The 24587-nt window shown below is 35.8% G+C and overlaps 5 non-coding genes and 1 pseudogene across 5 annotated transcripts; all 6 read left to right on the top strand.

Moving 5' to 3' along the window:
- Positions 1-2951: 2951 nt before the first annotated feature.
- Positions 2952-4946, top strand: LOC117149126. Its single transcript, XR_004460053.1, has one exon. It is a non-coding gene; the product is annotated as a small subunit ribosomal RNA (ribosomal RNA).
- Positions 4947-5632: 686 nt separating this feature from the next.
- Positions 5633-5811, top strand: LOC117149135. The gene has a single exon (XR_004460061.1). It is a non-coding gene; the product is annotated as a 5.8S ribosomal RNA (ribosomal RNA).
- Positions 5812-6206: 395 nt separating this feature from the next.
- On the top strand, positions 6207-10168 carry LOC117149129. Its single transcript, XR_004460056.1, has one exon. It is a non-coding gene; the product is annotated as a large subunit ribosomal RNA (ribosomal RNA).
- Positions 10169-14591: 4423 nt separating this feature from the next.
- On the top strand, positions 14592-16586 carry LOC117149125. The gene has a single exon (XR_004460052.1). It is a non-coding gene; the product is annotated as a small subunit ribosomal RNA (ribosomal RNA).
- A 686-nt stretch (positions 16587-17272) lies between these two features.
- On the top strand, positions 17273-17451 carry LOC117149134. The gene has a single exon (XR_004460060.1). It is a non-coding gene; the product is annotated as a 5.8S ribosomal RNA (ribosomal RNA).
- Positions 17452-17846: 395 nt separating this feature from the next.
- Positions 17847-24587, top strand: LOC117149131 (annotated as a pseudogene).

Raw genomic sequence — 24587 nt, 5'->3', positions numbered from 1 at the left:
CTATCATATAATTAATATAAAGACTTTAATGAATTGTGTCAAGTTGCCAAACACCTCGTCATCAATTTAGTGACGCATATGATATTGTCCCTATCATATAATTTTTGATATAAAGACTTTAAAGAATTCTATCAAGTTGCCAAATACCTCGTCATCAATTTAGTGACGCATATGATATTGTCTCTATCATATAATTAATATAAAGACTTTAATGATTTGTGTCACGTTGCCAAACACCTCGTCATCAATTTAGTGACGCATATGATATTGTCCCTATCATATAATTAATATAAAGACTTTTTAAAGAATTGTATCAAGTTGCCAAACACCTCGTCATCAACTACTATATTATGGTTGCGCCGACCTCTCATATTGTATTCTCTTATGTCTTCATAGGATTTTGGCAATTATACGAGTAAATTAAATAATATACATATGAAAATGATTAATTATTATATGTATAAGGGAAAAAATGCTGAAATATTCCCATATTATCTTAGTATTATAGAGGAAAGACCGTTGCCGACCTCTGATATTGTTCAAAACTTATGTATTTATATGATTTTGGCAATTATATGAGTAAATTAAATAATATACATATAAAATGATTAAATATTATATGTATAAATGTATAAAGGAAAAAATGATGAAATATTCCCACATTATCTTAGTATTATAGAGGAAAGACCGTTGCTGACCTCTGATATTGTTCAAAACTTATGTATTTATATGATTTTGGCAATAATATGAGTAAATTAAATAATATACATATGAAAATGATTAATTATTATATGTATAAATGTATAAGGGAAAAAATGCTGAAAATATTCCCATATTATCTTAGTATTATAGAGGAAAGACCGTTGCTGACCTCTGATATTGTTCAAAACTTATGTATTTATATGATTTTGGCAATTATATGAGTAAATTAAATAATATACATATGAAAATTATTAATTATTATATGTATAGGGGAAAAAATGCTGAAATATTCCCACATTCTCTTAGTATTATAGAGAAAAGCCATTATAGTGAGAGGGTATAGTAGTGTAAACGACCGGAATTACGACAGAGGGTTCAAAAACTACTATAGGTAGGCAGTGGTTGCCGACCTCTCATATTGTTCAAAACTTATGTATTCATATGATTTTGGCAATTATATGAGTAAATTAAATAATATACATATGAAAATTATTAATTATTATATGTATAGGGGAAAAAATGCTGAAATATCCCACATTCTCTTAGTATATAGAGAAAAGCCATTATAGTGAGAGGGTATAGTAGTGTAAACGACCGGAATTACGACAGAGGGTTCAAAAACTACTATAGGTAGGCAGTGGTTGCCGACCTCTCATATTGTTCAAAACTTATGTATTCATATGATTTTGGCAATAATATGAGTAAATTAAATAATATACATATGAAAATGATTAATTATTATATGTATAAGGGAAAAAATCTGAAAATATCCCACATTCTCTTAGTATTATAGAGAAAAGCCATTATAGTGAGAGGGTATAGTAGTGTAAACGACCGGAATTACGACAGAGGGTTCAAAAACTACTATAGGTAGGCAGTGGTTGCCGACCTCTCATATTGTTCAAAACTTATGTATTCATATGATTTTGGCAATAATATGAGTAAATTAAATAATATACATATGAAAATGATTAATTATTATATGTATAAGGGAAAAAATGCTGAAAATATCCCACATTCTCTTAGTATTATAGAGAAAAGCCATTATAGTGAGAGGGTATAGTAGTGTAAACGACCGGAATTACGACAGAGGGTTCAAAAACTACTATAGGTAGGCAGTGGTTGCCGACCTCTCATATTGTTCAAAACTTATGTATTCATATGATTTTGGCAATAATATGAGTAAATTAAATAATATACATATGAAAATGATTAATTATTATATGTATAAGGGAAAAAATAATCATATTATATATGAATAATGGAAAAAAAATGAAATGTTCCTATAATCTCTTAATATATAAGAGAATAGCCCGTATGTTGGGTGGCAAACGGAATTGAAAATACCCGCTTTGAGGACAGCGGGTTCAAAAACTACTATAGGTAGGCAGTGGTTGCCGACCTCCCGCATTATTCGAAATATTTATTTCGGATTATGTTTATATTGGTTACATACAATAAAGTATATTATTATCCGTACAAATTTGTTTCTCAGTTCTATAGAACACGGGACTTGGCTCCGCGGATAATAGGAATATACGCTTTATAGATAATATCGTTGAAACAAAAGTCAAGTTTCTATTATATATAGAATAACAAATCGTTTCCATATATTATCGTTAATTTTTGGAGGCAGGCAAATATTAATTTATTACCTGCCGTATAGTTGGATTATTATATCGTTACGGTATAATACAAATATGGATTCTTATGAAAGAAATATAAAATTATATATTAAATGTGGAAATATTATCATATGCGCTTGGTTTTATGTTATATATTACCAGAGATATATATGAAAAGAGATAAATTTTAAATTTATCTTCAAAATGCAAATGATTTAACTTAATATTTATATTGGTTAAACAAAAATTGTACATGTGTGGATACAATAATTATGTATGTTGGAAATAAAATGATATTTTATAATGAAATATGTATGTATAAAAAGATAAAATTATAGAAATATATATATTACAATAATTAGATGAAATTCTTGTTATATTGGTAAAACAAGTATAAATTAAAAATGAAAATATGGATTACGAATGCTATATAAAAATGGCCGTAATCGAATGGATTTTTTTACTTATATATTTAAAATTTTACCCAAAGGCGAAATATTGAATTTTATTCAATATAATAAAAATCATGGAATTATATAAAGTGAAAAATCTATATATCTATATATCTATTATATTGCTTATTTCGATTCAAAATATATGAATGGAATATGAAGGAAAAACATTATTCTGGTTGATCCTGCCAGTAGTTATATGCTTGTCTCAAAGATTAAGCCATGCATGTCTAAGTACACACGAATTAAAAGTGAAACCGCAAAAGGCTCATTATATCAGTTATGGTTCCTTAGATCGTTAACAGTTACTTGGATAACTGTGGTAATTCTAGAGCTAATACATGCAATTAAAACATGAACCTTATGGGACATGTGCTTTTATTAGGCTAAAACCAAGCGATCGCAAGATCGTTATATTGGTTGAACTCTAGATAACATGCAGATCGTATGGTCTTGTACCGACGACAGATCTTTCAAATGTCTGCCCTATCAACTTTTGATGGTAGTATCTAGGACTACCATGGTTGCAACGGGTAACGGGGAATCAGGGTTCGATTCCGGAGAGGGAGCCTGAGAAACGGCTACCACATCTAAGGAAGGCAGCAGGCGCGTAAATTACCCACTCCCAGCTCGGGGAGGTAGTGACGAAAAATAACAATACAGGACTCATATCCGAGGCCCTGTAATTGGAATGAGTACACTTTAAATCCTTTAACAAGGACCAATTGGAGGGCAAGTCTGGTGCCAGCAGCCGCGGTAATTCCAGCTCCAATAGCGTATATTAAAGTTGTTGCGGTTAAAACGTTCGTAGTTGAACTTGTGCTTCATACGGGTAGTACAACTTACAATTGTGGTTAGTACTATACCTTTATGTATGTAAGCGTATTACCGGTGGAGTTCTTATATGTGATTAAATACTTGTATTTTTTCATATGTTCCTCCTATTTAAAAACCTGCACTAGTGCTCTTAAACGAGTGTTATTGTGGGCCGGTACTATTACTTTGAACAAATTAGAGTGCTTAAAGCAGGCTTCAAATGCCTGAATATTCTGTGCATGGGATAATGAAATAAGACCTCTGTTCTGCTTTCATTGGTTTTCAGATCAAGAGGTAATGATTAATAGAAGCAGTTTGGGGGCATTAGTATTACGACGCGAGAGGTGAAATTCTTGGACCGTCGTAAGACTAACTTAAGCGAAAGCATTTGCCAAAGATGTTTTCATTAATCAAGAACGAAAGTTAGAGGTTCGAAGGCGATCAGATACCGCCCTAGTTCTAACCATAAACGATGCCAGCTAGCAATTGGGTGTAGCTACTTTTATGGCTCTCTCAGTCGCTTCCCGGGAAACCAAAGCTTTTGGGCTCCGGGGGAAGTATGGTTGCAAAGCTGAAACTTAAAGGAATTGACGGAAGGGCACCACCAGGAGTGGAGCCTGCGGCTTAATTTGACTCAACACGGGAAAACTTACCAGGTCCGAACATAAGTGTGTAAGACAGATTGATAGCTCTTTCTCGAATCTATGGGTGGTGGTGCATGGCCGTTCTTAGTTCGTGGAGTGATTTGTCTGGTTAATTCCGATAACGAACGAGACTCAAATATATTAAATAGATATCTTCAGGATTATGGTGCTGAAGCTTATGTAGCCTTCATTCATGGTGGCAGTAAAATGTTTATTGTGTTTGAATGTGTTTATGTAAGTGGAGCCGTACCTGTTGGTTTGTCCCATTATAAGGACACTAGCTTCTTAAATGGACAAATTGCGTCTAGCAATAATGAGATTGAGCAATAACAGGTCTGTGATGCCCTTAGATGTCCTGGGCTGCACGCGCGCTACAATGAAAGTATCAACGTGTATTTCCTAGACCGAGAGGTCCGGGTAAACCGCTGAACCACTTTCATGCTTGGGATTGTGAACTGAAACTGTTCACATGAACTTGGAATTCCCAGTAAGTGTGAGTCATTAACTCGCATTGATTACGTCCCTGCCCTTTGTACACACCGCCCGTCGCTACTACCGATTGAATTATTTAGTGAGGTCTCCGGACGTGATCACTGTGACGCCTTGCGTGTTACGGTTGTTTCGCAAAAGTTGACCGAACTTGATTATTTAGAGGAAGTAAAAGTCGTAACAAGGTTTCCGTAGGTGAACCTGCGGAAGGATCATTATTGTATAATATCCTTATCGTTAATAAACATTTGTTATAATACAAATAAATACAATTTACCAAAATAAAAATATTACAAAATGATTCCACGGAATCAAAAGTTAAAGTCAAAATAAAATGAAGATGGCTTTTATTTTATATGTGGGGCTTGGCAACCTCATAAAAAGACTTTAACATTATTAATGTTGTTGTGCGTATTTGTGGCAGTACCTACTACAACAATGGCGTTTCCTATAAAAACAAATTCTCGAAAATGGAAATCGAAGAAACTGAACAAAATTTGAAAGTAGAAGTCGAATTAAAATTAAAATAATTTTGAATGTGGTATTCAAAATAAGTGTGTGTGTATATGGACCATAATATACACGCGTTGCGAATATGTATTGTTCATCTATGTTATGAGCATACGTTGGCTAATGCAACAACCTAAAATATACAATGTTTGTACCTGTCATCCATCAGGTTAATGTTTTATATAAATTTTGCAGTATGTGTCACCCAAAATAGCAAACCATAACCAGATTTTTATGATACATAATGCTTATATGAAACTAAGACATATCGCAACATTTATTTTTAGGTATAAAAATAAATTTATTGAAGGAATTGATATATGCCAGTAAAATGGTGTATTTTTAATTTCTTTCAATAAAAACAATATTGATATTATATAAAAATGAATTATAAAACTCTAAGCGGTGGATCACTCGGCTCATGGGTCGATGAAGAACGCAGCAAACTGTGCGTCATCGTGTGAACTGCAGGACACATGAACATCGACATTTTGAACGCATATCGCAGTCCATGCTGTTATGTACTTTAATTAATTTTATAGTGCTGCTTGGACTACATATGGTTGAGGGTTGTAAGACTATGCTAATTAAGTTGTTTATAAATTTTTTATAAGCATATGGTATATTATTGGATTAAATAATGATTTTATTCATAATATTAAAAAAGAAATGAAAAACATTATCTCACATTTGAATGTGAAAAACGAAGAGAAATATTTTCTTTTTCAATCAAATAATACTGAGAAATGTCTAGCATAAAAAATTGAAATATTTTTCATCTAGAATTGTCTCTTATTAATGATTCGGAAAAAGAAAAATCTTGGTTTTGTTATTATTCTTCGTTGGTTCGTTAAATGGATAAAAAATAACTTTGCTTACAAGAACTATTGGAACTATTTATAACGAATTTAATTGATTGTTTTATCATTTATATATAAAGAATTTATGGCAAAAAATAGTTATATATACAACCTCAACTCATATGGGACTACCCCCTGAATTTAAGCATATTAATTAGGGGAGGAAAAGAAACTAACAAGGATTTTCTTAGTAGCGGCGAGCGAAAAGAAAACAGTTCAGCACTAAGTCACTTTGTCTATATGGCAAATGTGAGATGCAGTGTATGGAGCGTCAATATTCTAGTATGAGAAATTAATGATTTAAGTCCTTCTTAAATGAGGCCATTTACCCATAGAGGGTGCCAGGCCCGTATAACGTTAATGATTACTAGATGATGTTTCCAAAGAGTCGTGTTGCTTGATAGTGCAGCACTAAGTGGGTGGTAAACTCCATCTAAAACTAAATATAACCATGAGACCGATAGTAAACAAGTACCGTGAGGGAAAGTTGAAAAGAACTCTGAATAGAGAGTTAAACAGTACGTGAAACTGCTTAGAGGTTAAGCCCGATGAACCTGAATATCCGTTATGGAAAATTCATCATTAAAATTGTAATATTTAAATAATATTATTAAGAATAATGTGCATTTTTTCCATATAAGGACATTGTAATCTATTAGCATATCCCAAATTTATCATAAAATATAACTTATAGTTTATTCCAATTAAATTGCTTGCATTTTAACACAGAATAAATGTTATTAATTTGATAAAGTGCTGATAGATTTATATTATTACAGAGCGTTAATTTTTCGGAATTATATAATGGCATAATTATCATTGATTTTTGTGTTTATTATATGCTCTTGTATGATTAACAATGCGAAAGATTCAGGATACCTTCGGGACCCGTCTTGAAACACGGACCAAGGAGTCTAACATATGTGCAAGTTATTGGGATGTAAACCTAATAGCGTAATTAACTTGACTAATAATGGGATTAGTTTTTTAGCTATTTATAGCTAATTAACACAATCCCGGGGCGTTCTATATAGTTATGTATAATGTATATTTATATTATTTATGCCTCTAACTGGAACGTACCTTGAGCATATATGCTGTGACCCGAAAGATGGTGAACTATACTTGATCAGGTTGAAGTCAGGGGAAACCCTGATGGAAGACCGAAACAGTTCTGACGTGCAAATCGATTGTCAGAATTGAGTATAGGGGCGAAAGACCAATCGAACCATCTAGTAGCTGGTTCCTTCCGAAGTTTCCCTCAGGATAGCTGGTGCATTTTAATATTATATAAAATAATCTTATCTGGTAAAGCGAATGATTAGAGGCCTTAGGGTCGAAACGATCTTAACCTATTCTCAAACTTTAAATGGGTAAGAACCTTAACTTTCTTGATATGAAGTTCAAGGTTATGATATAATGTGCCCAGTGGGCCACTTTTGGTAAGCAGAACTGGCGCTGTGGGATGAACCAAACGTAATGTTACGGTGCCCAAATTAACAACTCATGCAGATACCATGAAAGGCGTTGGTTGCTTAAAACAGCAGGACGGTGATCATGGAAGTCGAAATCCGCTAAGGAGTGTGTAACAACTCACCTGCCGAAGCAACTAGCCCTTAAAATGGATGGCGCTTAAGTTGTATACCTATACATTACCGCTAAAGTAGATGATTTATATTACTTGTGATATAAATTTTGAAACTTTAGTGAGTAGGAAGGTACAATGGTATGCGTAGAAGTGTTTGGCGTAAGCCTGCATGGAGCTGCCATTGGTACAGATCTTGGTGGTAGTAGCAAATAATCGAATGAGACCTTGGAGGACTGAAGTGGAGAAGGGTTTCGTGTGAACAGTGGTTGATCACGAGTTAGTCGGTCCTAAGTTCAAGGCGAAAGCCGAAAATTTTCAAGTAAAACAAAAATGCCTAACTATATAAACAAAGCGAATATAATACACTTGAATAATTTTGAACGAAAGGGAATACGGTTCCAATTCCGTAACCTGTTGAGTATCCGTTTGTTATTAAATATGGGCCTCGTGCTCATCCTGGCAACAGGAACGACCATAAAGAAGCCGTCGAGAGATATCGGAAGAGTTTTCTTTTCTGTTTTATAGCCGTACTACCATGGAAGTCTTTCGCAGAGAGATATGGTAGATGGGCTAGAAGAGCATGACATATACTGTTGTGTCGATATTTTCTCCTCGGACCTTGAAAATTTATGGTGGGGACACGCAAACTTCTCAACAGGCCGTACCAATATCCGCAGCTGGTCTCCAAGGTGAAGAGTCTCTAGTCGATAGAATAATGTAGGTAAGGGAAGTCGGCAAATTAGATCCGTAACTTCGGGATAAGGATTGGCTCTGAAGATTGAGATAGTCGGGCTTGATTGGGAAACAATAACATGGTTTATGTGCTCGTTCTGGGTAAATAGAGTTTCTAGCATTTATGTTAGTTACTTGTTCCCCGGATAGTTTAGTTACGTAGCCAATTGTGGAACTTTCTTGCTAAAATTTTTAAGAATACTATTTGGGTTAAACCAATTAGTTCTTATCAATTATAACGATTATCAATTAACAATCAATTCAGAACTGGCACGGACTTGGGGAATCCGACTGTCTAATTAAAACAAAGCATTGTGATGGCCCTAGCGGGTGTTGACACAATGTGATTTCTGCCCAGTGCTCTGAATGTCAAAGTGAAGAAATTCAAGTAAGCGCGGGTCAACGGCGGGAGTAACTATGACTCTCTTAAGGTAGCCAAATGCCTCGTCATCTAATTAGTGACGCGCATGAATGGATTAACGAGATTCCTACTGTCCCTATCTACTATCTAGCGAAACCACAGCCAAGGGAACGGGCTTGGAATAATTAGCGGGGAAAGAAGACCCTTTTGAGCTTGACTCTAATCTGGCAGTGTAAGGAGACATAAGAGGTGTAGAATAAGTGGGAGATATTAGACCTCGGTTTGGTATCGTCAATGAAATACCACTACTCTTATTGTTTCCTTACTTACTTGATTAAATGGAACGTGTATCATTTCCTAGCCATTATACGGATATATTTATTATATCTTATGGTATTGGGTTTTGATGCAAGCTTCTTGATCAAAGTATCACGAGTTTGTTATATAATCGCAAACAAATTCTTTAATAAAACGATGCATTTATGTATTTTTGATTTGAAAATTTGGTATAACTCCAATTACTCAGGTATGATCCAATTCAAGGACATTGCCAGGTAGGGAGTTTGACTGGGGCGGTACATCTCTCAAATAATAACGGAGGTGTCCCAAGGCCAGCTCAGTGCGGACAGAAACCACACATAGAGCAAAAGGGCAAATGCTGACTTGATCTCGGTGTTCAGTACACACAGGGACAGCAAAAGCTCGGCCTATCGATCCTTTTGGTTTAAAGAGTTTTTAACAAGAGGTGTCAGAAAAGTTACCATAGGGATAACTGGCTTGTGGCGGCCAAGCGTTCATAGCGACGTCGCTTTTTGATCCTTCGATGTCGGCTCTTCCTATCATTGTGAAGCAAAATTCACCAAGCGTTGGATTGTTCACCCATGCAAGGGAACGTGAGCTGGGTTTAGACCGTCGTGAGACAGGTTAGTTTTACCCTACTAATGACAAAACGTTGTTGCGACAGCATTCCTGCGTAGTACGAGAGGAACCGCAGGTACGGACCAATGGCACAATACTTGTTCGAGCGAACAGTGGTATGACGCTACGTCCGTTGGATTATGCCTGAACGCCTCTAAGGTCGTATCCGTGCTGGACTGCAATGATAAATAAGGGGCAATTTGCATTGTATGGCTTCTAAACCATTTAAAGTTTATAATTTATTTTATAAACGACAATGGATGTGATGCCAATGTAATTTGTAACATAGTAAATTAGGAGGATCTTCGATCACCTGATGCCGCGCTAGTTACATATAAAAGCATTATTTAATACAATGACAAAGCCTAGAATCAATTGTAAACGACTTTTGTAACAGGCAAGGTGTTGTAAGTGGTTGAGCAGCTGCCATACTGCGATCCACTGAAGCTTATCCTTTGCTTGATGATTCGATAAATAAATGATTTTTCCTGTAGCCAAACAAACACCTCGTCATCAATTTAGTGACGCATATGATATTGTCCCTATCATATAATTTTTGATATAAAGACTTTAAAGAATTCTATCACGTTGCCAAATACCTCGTCATCAATTTAGTGACGCATATGATATTGTCCCTATCATATAATTAATATAAAGACTTTAATGAATTGTGTCAAGTTGCCAAACACCTCGTCATCAATTTAGTGACGCATATGATATTGTCCCTATCATATAATTTTTGATATAAAGACTTTAAAGAATTATATCAAGTTGCCAAATACCTCGTCATCAATTTAGTGACGCATATGATATTGTCCTATCATATAATTAATATAAAGACTTTAATGAATTGTGTCAAGTTGCCAAACACCTCGTCATCAATTTAGTGACGCATATGATATTGTCCCTATCATATAATTTTTGATATAAAAACTTTAAAGAATTGTATCAAGTTGCCAAATACCTCGTCATCAATTTAGTGACGCATATGATATTGTCCCTATCATATAATTAATATAAAGACTTTAATGAATTGTGTCAAGTTGCCAAACACCTCGTCATCAATTTAGTGACGCATATGATATTGTCCCTATCATATAATTTTTGATATAAAAACTTTAAAGAATTGTATCAAGTTGCCAAATACCTCGTCATCAATTTAGTGACGCATATGATATTGTCCCTATCATATAATTAATATAAAGACTTTAATGAATTGTGTCAAGTTGCCAAACACCTCGTCATCAATTTAGTGACGCATATGATATTGTCCCTATCATATAATATTTGATATAAAGACTTTAAAGAATTATATCAAGTTGCCAAATACCTCGTCATCAATTTAGTGACGCATATGATATTGTCTCTATCATATAATTAATATAAAGACTTTAATGAATTGTGTCAAGTTGCCAAACACCTCGTCATCAATTTAGTGACGCATATGATATTGTCCCTATCATATAATTTTTGATATAAAGACTTTAAAGAATTCTATCAAGTTGCCAAATACCTCGTCATCAATTTAGTGACGCATATGATATTGTCTCTATCATATAATTAATATAAAGACTTTAATGATTTGTGTCACGTTGCCAAACACCTCGTCATCAATTTAGTGACGCATATGATATTGTCCCTATCATATAATTAATATAAAGACTTTTTAAAGAATTGTATCAAGTTGCCAAACACCTCGTCATCAACTACTATATTATGGTTGCGCCGACCTCTCATATTGTATTCTCTTATGTCTTCATAGGATTTTGGCAATTATACGAGTAAATTAAATAATATACATATGAAAATGATTAATTATTATATGTATAAGGGAAAAAATGCTGAAATATTCCCATATTATCTTAGTATTATAGAGGAAAGACCGTTGCCGACCTCTGATATTGTTCAAAACTTATGTATTTATATGATTTTGGCAATTATATGAGTAAATTAAATAATATACATATAAAATGATTAAATATTATATGTATAAATGTATAAAGGAAAAAATGATGAAATATTCCCACATTATCTTAGTATTATAGAGGAAAGACCGTTGCTGACCTCTGATATTGTTCAAAACTTATGTATTTATATGATTTTGGCAATAATATGAGTAAATTAAATAATATACATATGAAAATGATTAATTATTATATGTATAAATGTATAAGGGAAAAAATGCTGAAAATATTCCCATATTATCTTAGTATTATAGAGGAAAGACCGTTGCTGACCTCTGATATTGTTCAAAACTTATGTATTTATATGATTTTGGCATTATATGAGTAAATTAAATAATATAAATATTAAAATATAAAAAAAAAAAAAAAAAAAAAAAAAAAAAAAAAAAAAAAAAAAAAAAAAAAAAAAAAAAAAAAAAATAAAATTAAATAATATACATATGAAAATTATTAATTATTATATGTATAGGGGAAAAAATGCTGAAATATTCCCACATTCTCTTAGTATTATAGAGAAAAGCCATTATAGTGAGAGGGTATAGTAGTGTAAACGACCGGAATTACGACAGAGGGTTCAAAAACTACTATAGGTAGGCAGTGGTTGCCGACCTCTCATATTGTTCAAAACTTATGTATTCATATGATTTTGGCAATTATATGAGTAAATTAAATAATATACATATGAAAATTATTAATTATTATATGTATAGGGGAAAAAATGCTGAAATATTCCCACATTCTCTTAGTATTATAGAGAAAAGCCATTATAGTGAGAGGGTATAGTAGTGTAAACGACCGGAATTACGACAGAGGGTTCAAAAACTACTATAGGTAGGCAGTGGTTGCCGACCTCTCATATTGTTCAAAACTTATGTATTCATATGATTTTGGCAATATATGAGTAAATTAAATAATATACATATGAAAATATTAATTATTATATGTATAAGGGAAAAAATGCTGAAAATATCCCACATTCTCTTAGTATATAGAGAAAAGCCATTATAGTGAGAGGGTATAGTAGTGTAAACGACCGGAATTACGACAGAGGGTTCAAAAACTACTATAGGTAGGCAGTGGTTGCCGACCTCTCATATTGTTCAAAACTTATGTATTCATATGATTTTGGCAATAATATGAGTAAATTAAATAATATACATATGAAAATGATTAATTATTATATGTATAAGGGAAAAAATGCTGAAAATATCCCACATTCTCTTAGTATTATAGAGAAAAGCCATTATAGTGAGAGGGTATAGTAGTGTAAACGACCGGAATTACGACAGAGGGTTCAAAAACTACTATAGGTAGGCAGTGGTTGCCGACCTCTCATATTGTTCAAAACTTATGTATTCATATGATTTTGGCAATAATATGAGTAAATTAAATAATATACATATGAAAATGATTAATTATTATATGTATAAGGGAAAAAATGCTGAAAATATCCCACATTCTCTTAGTATTATAGAGAAAAGCCATTATAGTGAGAGGGTATAGTAGTGTAAACGACCGGAATTACGACAGAGGGTTCAAAAACTACTATAGGTAGGCAGTGGTTGCCGACCTCTCATATTGTTCAAAACTTATGTATTCATATGATTTTGGCAATAATATGAGTAAATTAAATAATATACATATGAAAATGATTAATTATTATATGTATAAGGGAAAAAATGCTGAAAATATCCCACATTCTCTTAGTATTATAGAGAAAAGCCATTATAGTGAGAGGGTATAGTAGTGTAAACGACCGGAATTACGACAGAGGGTTCAAAAACTACTATAGGTAGGCAGTGGTTGCCGACCTCTCATATTGTTCAAAACTTATGTATTCATATGATTTTGGCAATAATATGAGTAAATTAAATAATATACATATGAAAATGATTAATTATTATATGTATAAGGGAAAAAATAATCATATTATATATGAATAATGGAAAAAAAATGAAATGTTCCTATAATCTCTTAATATATAAGAGAATAGCCCGTATGTTGGGTGGCAAACGGAATTGAAAATACCCGCTTTGAGGACAGCGGGTTCAAAAACTACTATAGGTAGGCAGTGGTTGCCGACCTCCCGCATTATTCGAAATATTTATTTCGGATTATGTTTATATTGGTTACATACAATAAAGTATATTATTATCCGTACAAATTTGTTTCTCAGTTCTATAGAACACGGGACTTGGCTCCGCGGATAATAGGAATATACGCTTTATAGATAATATCGTTGAAACAAAAGTCAAGTTTCTATTATATATAGAATAACAAATCGTTTCCATATATTATCGTTAATTTTTGGAGGCAGGCAAATATTAATTTATTACCTGCCGTATAGTTGGATTATTATATCGTTACGGTATAATACAAATATGGATTCTTATGAAAGAAATATAAAATTATATATTAAATGTGGAAATATTATCATATGCGCTTGGTTTTATGTTATATATTACCAGAGATATATATGAAAAGAGATAAATTTTAAATTTATCTTCAAAATGCAAATGATTTAACTTAATATTTATATTGGTTAAACAAAAATTGTACATGTGTGGATACAATAATTATGTATGTTGGAAATAAAATGATATTTTATAATGAAATATGTATGTATAAAAAGATAAAATTATAGAAATATATATATTACAATAATTAGATGAAATTCTTGTTATATTGGTAAAACAAGTATAAATTAAAAATGAAAATATGGATTACGAATGCTATATAAAAATGGCCGTAATCGAATGGATTTTTTTACTTATATATTTAAAATTTTACCCAAAGGCGAAATATTGAATTTTATTCAATATAATAAAAATCATGGAATTATATAAAGTGAAAAATCTATATATCTATATATCTATTATATTGCTTATTTCGATTCAAAATATATGAATGGAATATGAAGGAAAAACATTATTCTGGTTGATCCTGCCAGTAGTTATATGCTTGTCTCAAAGATTAAGCCATGCATGTCTAAGTACACACGAATTAAAAGTGAAACCGCAAAAGGCTCATTATATCAGTTATGGTTCCTTAGATCGTTAACAGTTACTTGGATAACTGTGGTAATTCTAGAGCTAATACATGCAATTAAAACATGAACCTTATGGGACATGTGCTTTTATTAGGCTAAAACCAAGCGATCGCAAGATCGTTATATTGGTTGAACTCTAGATAACATGCAGATCGTATGGTCTTGTACCGACGACAGATCTTTCAAATGTCTGCCCTATCAACTTTTGATGGTAGTATCTAGGACTACCATGGTTGCAACGGGTAACGGGGAATCAGGGTTCGATTCCGGAGAGGGAGCCTGAGAAACGGCTACCACATCTAAGGAAGGCAGCAGGCGCGTAAATTACCCACTCCCAGCTCGGGGAGGTAGTGACGAAAAATAACAATACAGGACTCATATCCGAGGCCCTGTAATTGGAATGAGTACACTTTAAATCCTTTAACAAGGACCAATTGGAGGGCAAGTCTGGTGCCAGCAGCCGCGGTAATTCCAGCTCCAATAGCGTATATTAAAGTTGTTGCGGTTAAAACGTTCGTAGTTGAACTTGTGCTTCATACGGGTAGTACAACTTACAATTGTGGTTAGTACTATACCTTTATGTATGTAAGCGTATTACCGGTGGAGTTCTTATATGTGATTAAATACTTGTATTTTTTCATATGTTCCTCCTATTTAAAAACCTGCACTAGTGCTCTTAAACGAGTGTTATTGTGGGCCGGTACTATTACTTTGAACAAATTAGAGTGCTTAAAGCAGGCTTCAAATGCCTGAATATTCTGTGCATGGGATAATGAAATAAGACCTCTGTTCTGCTTTCATTGGTTTTCAGATCAAGAGGTAATGATTAATAGAAGCAGTTTGGGGGCATTAGTATTACGACGCGAGAGGTGAAATTCTTGGACCGTCGTAAGACTAACTTAAGCGAAAGCATTTGCCAAAGATGTTTTCATTAATCAAGAACGAAAGTTAGAGGTTCGAAGGCGATCAGATACCGCCCTAGTTCTAACCATAAACGATGCCAGCTAGCAATTGGGTGTAGCTACTTTTATGGCTCTCTCAGTCGCTTCCCGGGAAACCAAAGCTTTTGGGCTCCGGGGGAAGTATGGTTGCAAAGCTGAAACTTAAAGGAATTGACGGAAGGGCACCACCAGGAGTGGAGCCTGCGGCTTAATTTGACTCAACACGGGAAAACTTACCAGGTCCGAACATAAGTGTGTAAGACAGATTGATAGCTCTTTCTCGAATCTATGGGTGGTGGTGCATGGCCGTTCTTAGTTCGTGGAGTGATTTGTCTGGTTAATTCCGATAACGAACGAGACTCAAATATATTAAATAGATATCTTCAGGATTATGGTGCTGAAGCTTATGTAGCCTTCATTCATGGTGGCAGTAAAATGTTTATTGTGTTTGAATGTGTTTATGTAAGTGGAGCCGTACCTGTTGGTTTGTCCCATTATAAGGACACTAGCTTCTTAAATGGACAAATTGCGTCTAGCAATAATGAGATTGAGCAATAACAGGTCTGTGATGCCCTTAGATGTCCTGGGCTGCACGCGCGCTACAATGAAAGTATCAACGTGTATTTCCTAGACCGAGAGGTCCGGGTAAACCGCTGAACCACTTTCATGCTTGGGATTGTGAACTGAAACTGTTCACATGAACTTGGAATTCCCAGTAAGTGTGAGTCATTAACTCGCATTGATTACGTCCCTGCCCTTTGTACACACCGCCCGTCGCTACTACCGATTGAATTATTTAGTGAGGTCTCCGGACGTGATCACTGTGACGCCTTGCGTGTTACGGTTGTTTCGCAAAAGTTGACCGAACTTGATTATTTAGAGGAAGTAAAAGTCGTAACAAGGTTTCCGTAGGTGAACCTGCGGAAGGATCATTATTGTATAATATCCTTATCGTTAATAAACATTTGTTATAATACAAATAAATACAATTTACCAAAATAAAAATATTACAAAATGATTCCACGGAATCAAAAGTTAAAGTCAAAATAAAATGAAGATGGCTTTTATTTTATATGTGGGGCTTGGCAACCTCATAAAAAGACTTTAACATTATTAATGTTGTTGTGCGTATTTGTGGCAGTACCTACTACAACAATGGCGTTTCCTATAAAAACAAATTCTCGAAAATGGAAATCGAAGAAACTGAACAAAATTTGAAAGTAGAAGTCGAATTAAAATTAAAATAATTTTGAATGTGGTATTCAAAATAAGTGTGTGTGTATATGGACCATAATATACACGCGTTGCGAATATGTATTGTTCATCTATGTTATGAGCATACGTTGGCTAATGCAACAACCTAAAATATACAATGTTTGTACCTGTCATCCATCAGGTTAATGTTTTATATAAATTTTGCAGTATGTGTCACCCAAAATAGCAAACCATAACCAGATTTTTATGATACATAATGCTTATATGAAACTAAGACATATCGCAACATTTATTTTTAGGTATAAAAATAAATTTATTGAAGGAATTGATATATGCCAGTAAAATGGTGTATTTTTAATTTCTTTCAATAAAAACAATATTGATATTATATAAAAATGAATTATAAAACTCTAAGCGGTGGATCACTCGGCTCATGGGTCGATGAAGAACGCAGCAAACTGTGCGTCATCGTGTGAACTGCAGGACACATGAACATCGACATTTTGAACGCATATCGCAGTCCATGCTGTTATGTACTTTAATTAATTTTATAGTGCTGCTTGGACTACATATGGTTGAGGGTTGTAAGACTATGCTAATTAAGTTGTTTATAAATTTTTTATAAGCATATGGTATATTATTGGATTAAATAATGATTTTATTCATAATATTAAAAAAGAAATGAAAAACATTATCTCACATTTGAATGTGAAAAACGAAGAGAAATATTTTCTTTTTCAATCAAATAATACTGAGAAATGTCTAGCATAAAAAATTGAAATATTTTTCATCTAGAATTGTCTCTTATTAATGATTCGGAAAAAGAAAAATCTTGGTTTTGTTATTATTCTTCGTTGGTTCGTTAAATGGATAAAAAATAACTTTGCTTACAAGAACTATTGGAACTATTTATAACGAATTTAATTGATTGTTTTATCATTTATATATAAAGAATTTATGGCAAAAAATAGTTATATATACAACCTCAACTCATATGGGACTACCCCCTGAATTTAAGCATATTAATTAGGGGAGGAAAAGAAACTAACAAGGATTTTCTTAGTAGCGGCGAGCGAAAAGAAAACAGTTCAGCACTAAGTCACTTTGTCTATATGGCAAATGTGAGATGCAGTGTATGGAGCGTCAATATTCTAGTATGAGAAATTAATGATTTAAGTCCTTCTTAAATGAGGCCATTTACCCATAGAGGGTGCCAGGCCCGTATAACGTTAATGATTACTAGATGATGTTTCCAAAGAGTCGTGTTGCTTGATAGTGCAGCACTAAGTGGGTGGTAAACTCCATCTAAAACTAAATATAACCATGAGACCGATAGTAAACAAGTACCGTGAGGGAAAGTTGAAAAGAACTCTGAATAGAGAGTTAAACAGTACGTGAAACTGCTTAGAGGTTAAGCCCGATGAACCTGAATATCCGTTATGGAAAATTCATCATTAAAATTGTAATATTTAAATAATATTATTAAGAATAATGTGCATTTTTTCCATATAAGGACATTGTAATCTATTAGCATATCCCAAATTTATCATAAAATATAACTTATAGTTTATTCCAATTAAATTGCTTGCATTTTAACACAGAATAAATGTTATTAATTTGATAAAGTGCTGATAGATTTATATTATTACAGAGCGTTAATTTTTCGGAATTATATAATGGCATAATTATCATTGATTTTTGTGTTTATTATATGCTCTTGTATGATTAACAATGCGAAAGATTCAGGATACCTTCGGGACCCGTCTTGAAACACGGACCAAGGAGTCTAACATATGTGCAAGTTATTGGGATGTAAACCTAATAGCGTAATTAACTTGACTAATAATGGGATTAGTTTTTTAGCTATTTATAGCTAATTAACACAATCCCGGGGCGTTCTATATAGTTATGTATAATGTATATTTATATTATTTATGCCTCTAACTGGAACGTACCTTGAGCATATATGCTGTGACCCGAAAGATGGTGAACTATACTTGATCAGGTTGAAGTCAGGGGAAACCCTGATGGAAGACCGAAACAGTTCTGACGTGCAAATCGATTGTCAGAATTGAGTATAGGGGCGAAAGACCAATCGAACCATCTAGTAGCTGGTTCCTTCCGAAGTTTCCCTCAGGATAGCTGGTGCATTTTAATATTATATAAAATAATCTTATCTGGTAAAGCGAATGATTAGAGGCCTTAGGGTCGAAACGATCTTAACCTATTCTCAAACTTTAAATGGGTAAGAACCTTAACTTTCTTGATATGAAGTTCAAGGTTATGATATAATGTGCCCAGTGGGCCACTTTTGGTAAGCAGAACTGGCGCTGTGGGATGAACCAAACGTAATGTTACGGTGCCCAAATTAACAACTCATGCAGATACCATGAAAGGCGTTGGTTGCTTAAAACAGCAGGACGGTGATCATGGAAGTCGAAATCCGCTAAGGAGTGTGTAACAACTCACCTGCCGAAGCAACTAGCCCTTAAAATGGATGGCGCTTAAGTTGTATACCTATACATTACCGCTAAAGTAGATGATTTATATTACTTGTGATATAAATTTTGAAACTTTAGTGAGTAGGAAGGTACAATGGTATGCGTAGAAGTGTTTGGCGTAAGCCTGCATGGAGCTGCCATTGGTACAGATCTTGGTGGTAGTAGCAAATAATCGAATGAGACCTTGGAGGACTGAAGTGGAGAAGGGTTTCGTGTGAACAGTGGTTGATCACGAGTTAGTCGGTCCTAAGTTCAAGGCGAAAGCCGAAAATTTTCAAGTAAAACAAAAATGCCTAACTATATAAACAAAGCGAATATAATACACTTGAATAATTTTGAACGAAAGGGAATACGGTTCCAATTCCGTAACCTGTTGAGTATCCGTTTGTTATTAAATATGGGCCTCGTGCTCATCCTGGCAACAGGAACGACCATAAAGAAGCCGTCGAGAGATATCGGAAGAGTTTTCTTTTCTGTTTTATAGCCGTACTACCATGGAAGTCTTTCGCAGAGAGATATGGTAGATGGGCTAGAAGAGCATGACATATACTGTTGTGTCGATATTTTCTCCTCGGACCTTGAAAATTTATGGTGGGGACACGCAAACTTCTCAACAGGCCGTACCAATATCCGCAGCTGGTCTCCAAGGTGAAGAGTCTCTAGTCGATAGAATAATGTAGGTAAGGGAAGTCGGCAAATTAGATCCGTAACTTCGGGATAAGGATTGGCTCTGAAGATTGAGATAGTCGGGCTTGATTGGGAAACAATAACATGGTTTATGTGCTCGTTCTGGGTAAATAGAGTTTCTAGCATTTATGTTAGTTACTTGTTCCCCGGATAGTTTAGTTACGTAGCCAATTGTGGAACTTTCTTGCTAAAATTTTTAAGAATACTATTTGGGTTAAACCAATTAGTTCTTATCAATTATAACGATTATCAATTAACAATCAATTCAGAACTGGCACGGACTTGGGGAATCCGACTGTCTAATTAAAACAAAGCATTGTGATGGCCCTAGCGGGTGTTGACACAATGTGATTTCTGCCCAGTGCTCTGAATGTCAAAGTGAAGAAATTCAAGTAAGCGCGGGTCAACGGCGGGAGTAACTATGACTCTCTTAATGGTATGAATGCCATTCCAAATGGAGAGCCCAAGAGCTACAAACGATCATTGACAGGGCAGAGCTCGAGGGAAAGGAAACCACTCTCCAATGCTTATCGCTATATCTCCTAGGAATTTTTCCGGCACAGGGTGTACGACACACGCTGACGAGACCTCCTCGGAGACCTCGAAATAGGAGAGAAAGCAGAAGGCAACAGTATGCTGTCACCCAGCGCAACTGGGATAAGCATAAAGGAAGATGCATTAAGTCCTTGCTAAATGGAACTGATGAGTCGGTAATGCCAAGCCAAGAAGTAATGGTTCCCTACTGGAGAGAAGTAATGACTCAGCCTAGCCCAAGCTCTTGCAGTGGAGAAGTGATACAAATGGATCACTCGCTTGAGAGGGTTTGGTCTGCTATTACGGAGCATGACCTTAGGGCATCAAGAATCTCATTATCTTCATCTCCGGGGCCTGACGGGATAACTCCAAAAACAGCCAGGGAGGTGCCGTCAGGTATTATGCTACGAATAATGAACCTAATTCTATGGTGCGGCAATCTACCACACTCTATCCGACTGGCCAGAACTGTCTTCATCCCGAAGACGGTGACGGCGAAGCGACCGCAAGACTTTCGTCCAATATCGGTGCCTTCAGTCCTGGTAAGACAGCTAAATGCAATATTGGCAACCCGGTTGAACTCATCAATCAATTGGGACCCGCGCCAGCGGGGCTTCTTACCTACCGACGGATGTGCCGATAATGCGACGATAGTTGACTTAGTCTTGAGGCATAGCCATAAGCACTTTAGATCTTGCTACATCGCAAATTTAGATGTAAGCAAGGCATTCGATTCTCTATCGCATGCATCTATATATGACACCTTACGTGCTTATGGTGCGCCAAAGGGCTTCGTTGACTACGTACAGAATACGTACGAGGGTGGCGGTACCAGTCTCAATGGGGACGGTTGGAGTTCAGAGGAATTCGTCCCTGCTAGAGGAGTGAAGCAGGGTGACCCTTTGTCTCCTATTCTATTTAACTTGGTAATGGACAGGTTACTTAGAAACCTACCCAGCGAAATTGGTGCTAGAGTCGGAAATGCCATTACTAACGCGGCCGCGTTTGCAGATGATTTGGTACTATTTGCTGAAACTCGAATGGGACTTCAAGTATTGTTGGACAGAACGTTGGATTTTCTATCTCTCGTCGGCCTCAAACTTAATGCCGACAAATGTTTTACCGTTGGCATTAAGGGCCAGCCGAAACAGAAGTGTACCGTGCTAGAGGCACAGAGCTTTTACGTAGGCTCAAGAGAGATTCCATCATTGAAGCGAACGGACGAGTGGAAGTACTTAGGCATCAACTTCACTGCAACTGGGAGGGTTCGATGCAATCCGGCCGAGGACATTGGTCCAAAGCTACAAAGATTGACAAAGGCCCCCCTCAAACCACAACAGAGGATGTTCGCCCTAAGGACTGTCCTTATCCCACAGCTCTATCACAAGTTAGCCCTTGGGAGTGTGGCGATAGGCGTCCTACGAAAAACTGACAAACTAATACGATACTATGTGCGAAGATGGCTAAATCTTCCGCTGGATGTGCCGATAGCATTCATTCACGCACCCCCAAAAAGTGGAGGTCTCGGAATTCCATCACTTAGATGGGTAGCTCCAATGTTAAGGCTAAGACGTTTGAGTAATATTAAATGGCCTCACCTCACGCAAAACGAGGTAGCCAGCTCTTTCCTCGAAGCCGAAAAACAACGGGCCCGAGATAGATTATTTGCAGAACAACATGAATTGTTATCGCGTCCGGCAATAGAAAAATATTGGGCGAACAAATTGTACCTCTCAGTTGATGGCAGCGGACTCCGTGAAGCGGGCCATTGGGGACCGCAACACGGGTGGGTTAATCAACCCACGCGTTTACTAACAGGAAAGGAATATATAGACGGTATTCGTCTGCGGATAAATGCCCTACCCACGAAGTCTCGTACTACAAGGGGAAGGCACGAATTGGAACGACAGTGTCGTGCAGGATGTGACGCTCCCGAAACAACAAACCATATAATGCAAAAATGTTACCGATCGCATGGGAGGCGCGTAGCTAGACACAACTGCGTAGTAAATCGAATCAAGCGGGGACTTGAGGAGAGAGGCTGCGCGGTCATTGTTGAACCAAGTCTGCAGTGCGAATCCGGCCTTAATAAACCGGACCTGGTGGCACTACGACAAAATCACATTGATGTGATCGACATACAAATTGTGACAGACGGACACTCTATGGATGATGCGCACCAGCGCAAAATCAATAGATACGACAGACCGGACATACGAACTGAATTGCGTCGCAGATTCGAAGCCGCAGGTGACATTGAATTCCATTCTGCCACCCTGAACTGGAGGGGGATCTGGAGTGGTCAATCCGTTAAAAGATTGATAGCGAAGGGTCTCCTCAGCAAATATGATAGTCATATCATTAGCGTCCAGGTTATGAGAGGCAGTCTCGGTTGTTTTAAACAGTTCATGTACCTGAGCGGGTTTTCCCGAGATTGGACTTAGCTAAAACGTTTGGTTCAAAACATTTGCTTGCTGTCTTGGCATAACATCAATAAAGGCATAAACATCGCAAATAATGGTAATATATAAATGGCTATGAGGATGGTTTTAGTACGTAGGCGTTGCGGAACTTCGGTTCAGCAATGAATCGTGCATGCTAGGAAACTGAAGTGTTGACAGACCTAGTATCTTTCGATAGATTTCCATACCTCCGCGATCAAAAAAAAAAAAAAAAAAAAATAGCCAAATGCCTCGTCATCTAATTAGTGACGCGCATGAATGGATTAACGAGATTCCTACTGTCCCTATCTACTATCTAGCGAAACCACAGCCAAGGGAACGGGCTTGGAATAATTAGCGGGGAAAGAAGACCCTTTTGAGCTTGACTCTAATCTGGCAGTGTAAGGAGACATAAGAGGTGTAGAATAAGTGGGAGATATTAGACCTCGGTTTGGTATCGTCAATGAAATACCACTACTCTTATTGTTTCCTTACTTACTTGATTAAATGGAACGTGTATCATTTCCTAGCCATTATACGGATATATTTATTATATCTTATGGTATTGGGTTTTGATGCAAGCTTCTTGATCAAAGTATCACGAGTTTGTTATATAATCGCAAACAAATTCTTTAATAAAACGATGCATTTATGTATTTTTGATTTGAAAATTTGGTATAACTCCAATTACTCAGGTATGATCCAATTCAAGGACATTGCCAGGTAGGGAGTTTGACTGGGGCGGTACATCTCTCAAATAATAACGGAGGTGTCCCAAGGCCAGCTCAGTGCGGACAGAAACCACACATAGAGCAAAAGGGCAAATGCTGACTTGATCTCGGTGTTCAGTACACACAGGGACAGCAAAAGCTCGGCCTATCGATCCTTTTGGTTTAAAGAGTTTTTAACAAGAGGTGTCAGAAAAGTTACCATAGGGATAACTGGCTTGTGGCGGCCAAGCGTTCATAGCGACGTCGCTTTTTGATCCTTCGATGTCGGCTCTTCCTATCATTGTGAAGCAAAATTCACCAAGCGTTGGATTGTTCACCCATGCAAGGGAACGTGAGCTGGGTTTAGACCGTCGTGAGACAGGTTAGTTTTACCCTACTAATGACAAAACGTTGTTGCGACAGCATTCCTGCGTAGTACGAGAGGAACCGCAGGTACGGACCAATGGCACAATACTTGTTCGAGCGAACAGTGGTATGACGCTACGTCCGTTGGATTATGCCTGAACGCCTCTAAGGTCGTATCCGTGCTGGACTGCAATGATAAATAAGGGGCAATTTGCATTGTATGGCTTCTAAACCATTTAAAGTTTATAATTTATTTTATAAACGACAATGGATGTGATGCCAATGTAATTTGTAACATAGTAAATTAGGAGGATCTTCGATCACCTGATGCCGCGCTAGTTACATATAAAAGCATTATTTAATACAATGACAAAGCCTAGAATCAATTGTAAACGACTTTTGTAACAGGCAAGGTGTTGTAAGTGGTTGAGCAGCTGCCATACTGCGATCCACTGAAGCTTATCCTTTGCTTGATGATTCGA

This window comes from Drosophila mauritiana, unplaced genomic scaffold (genome assembly GCF_004382145.1).
Source record: "Drosophila mauritiana strain mau12 unplaced genomic scaffold, ASM438214v1 U_16, whole genome shotgun sequence".
In the NCBI taxonomy this organism is placed as follows: domain Eukaryota; kingdom Metazoa; phylum Arthropoda; class Insecta; order Diptera; family Drosophilidae; genus Drosophila; species Drosophila mauritiana.
The sequence above is the reverse complement of the archived record's forward strand: the minus strand, read 5'-3'. Positions and strand labels throughout refer to the sequence as shown.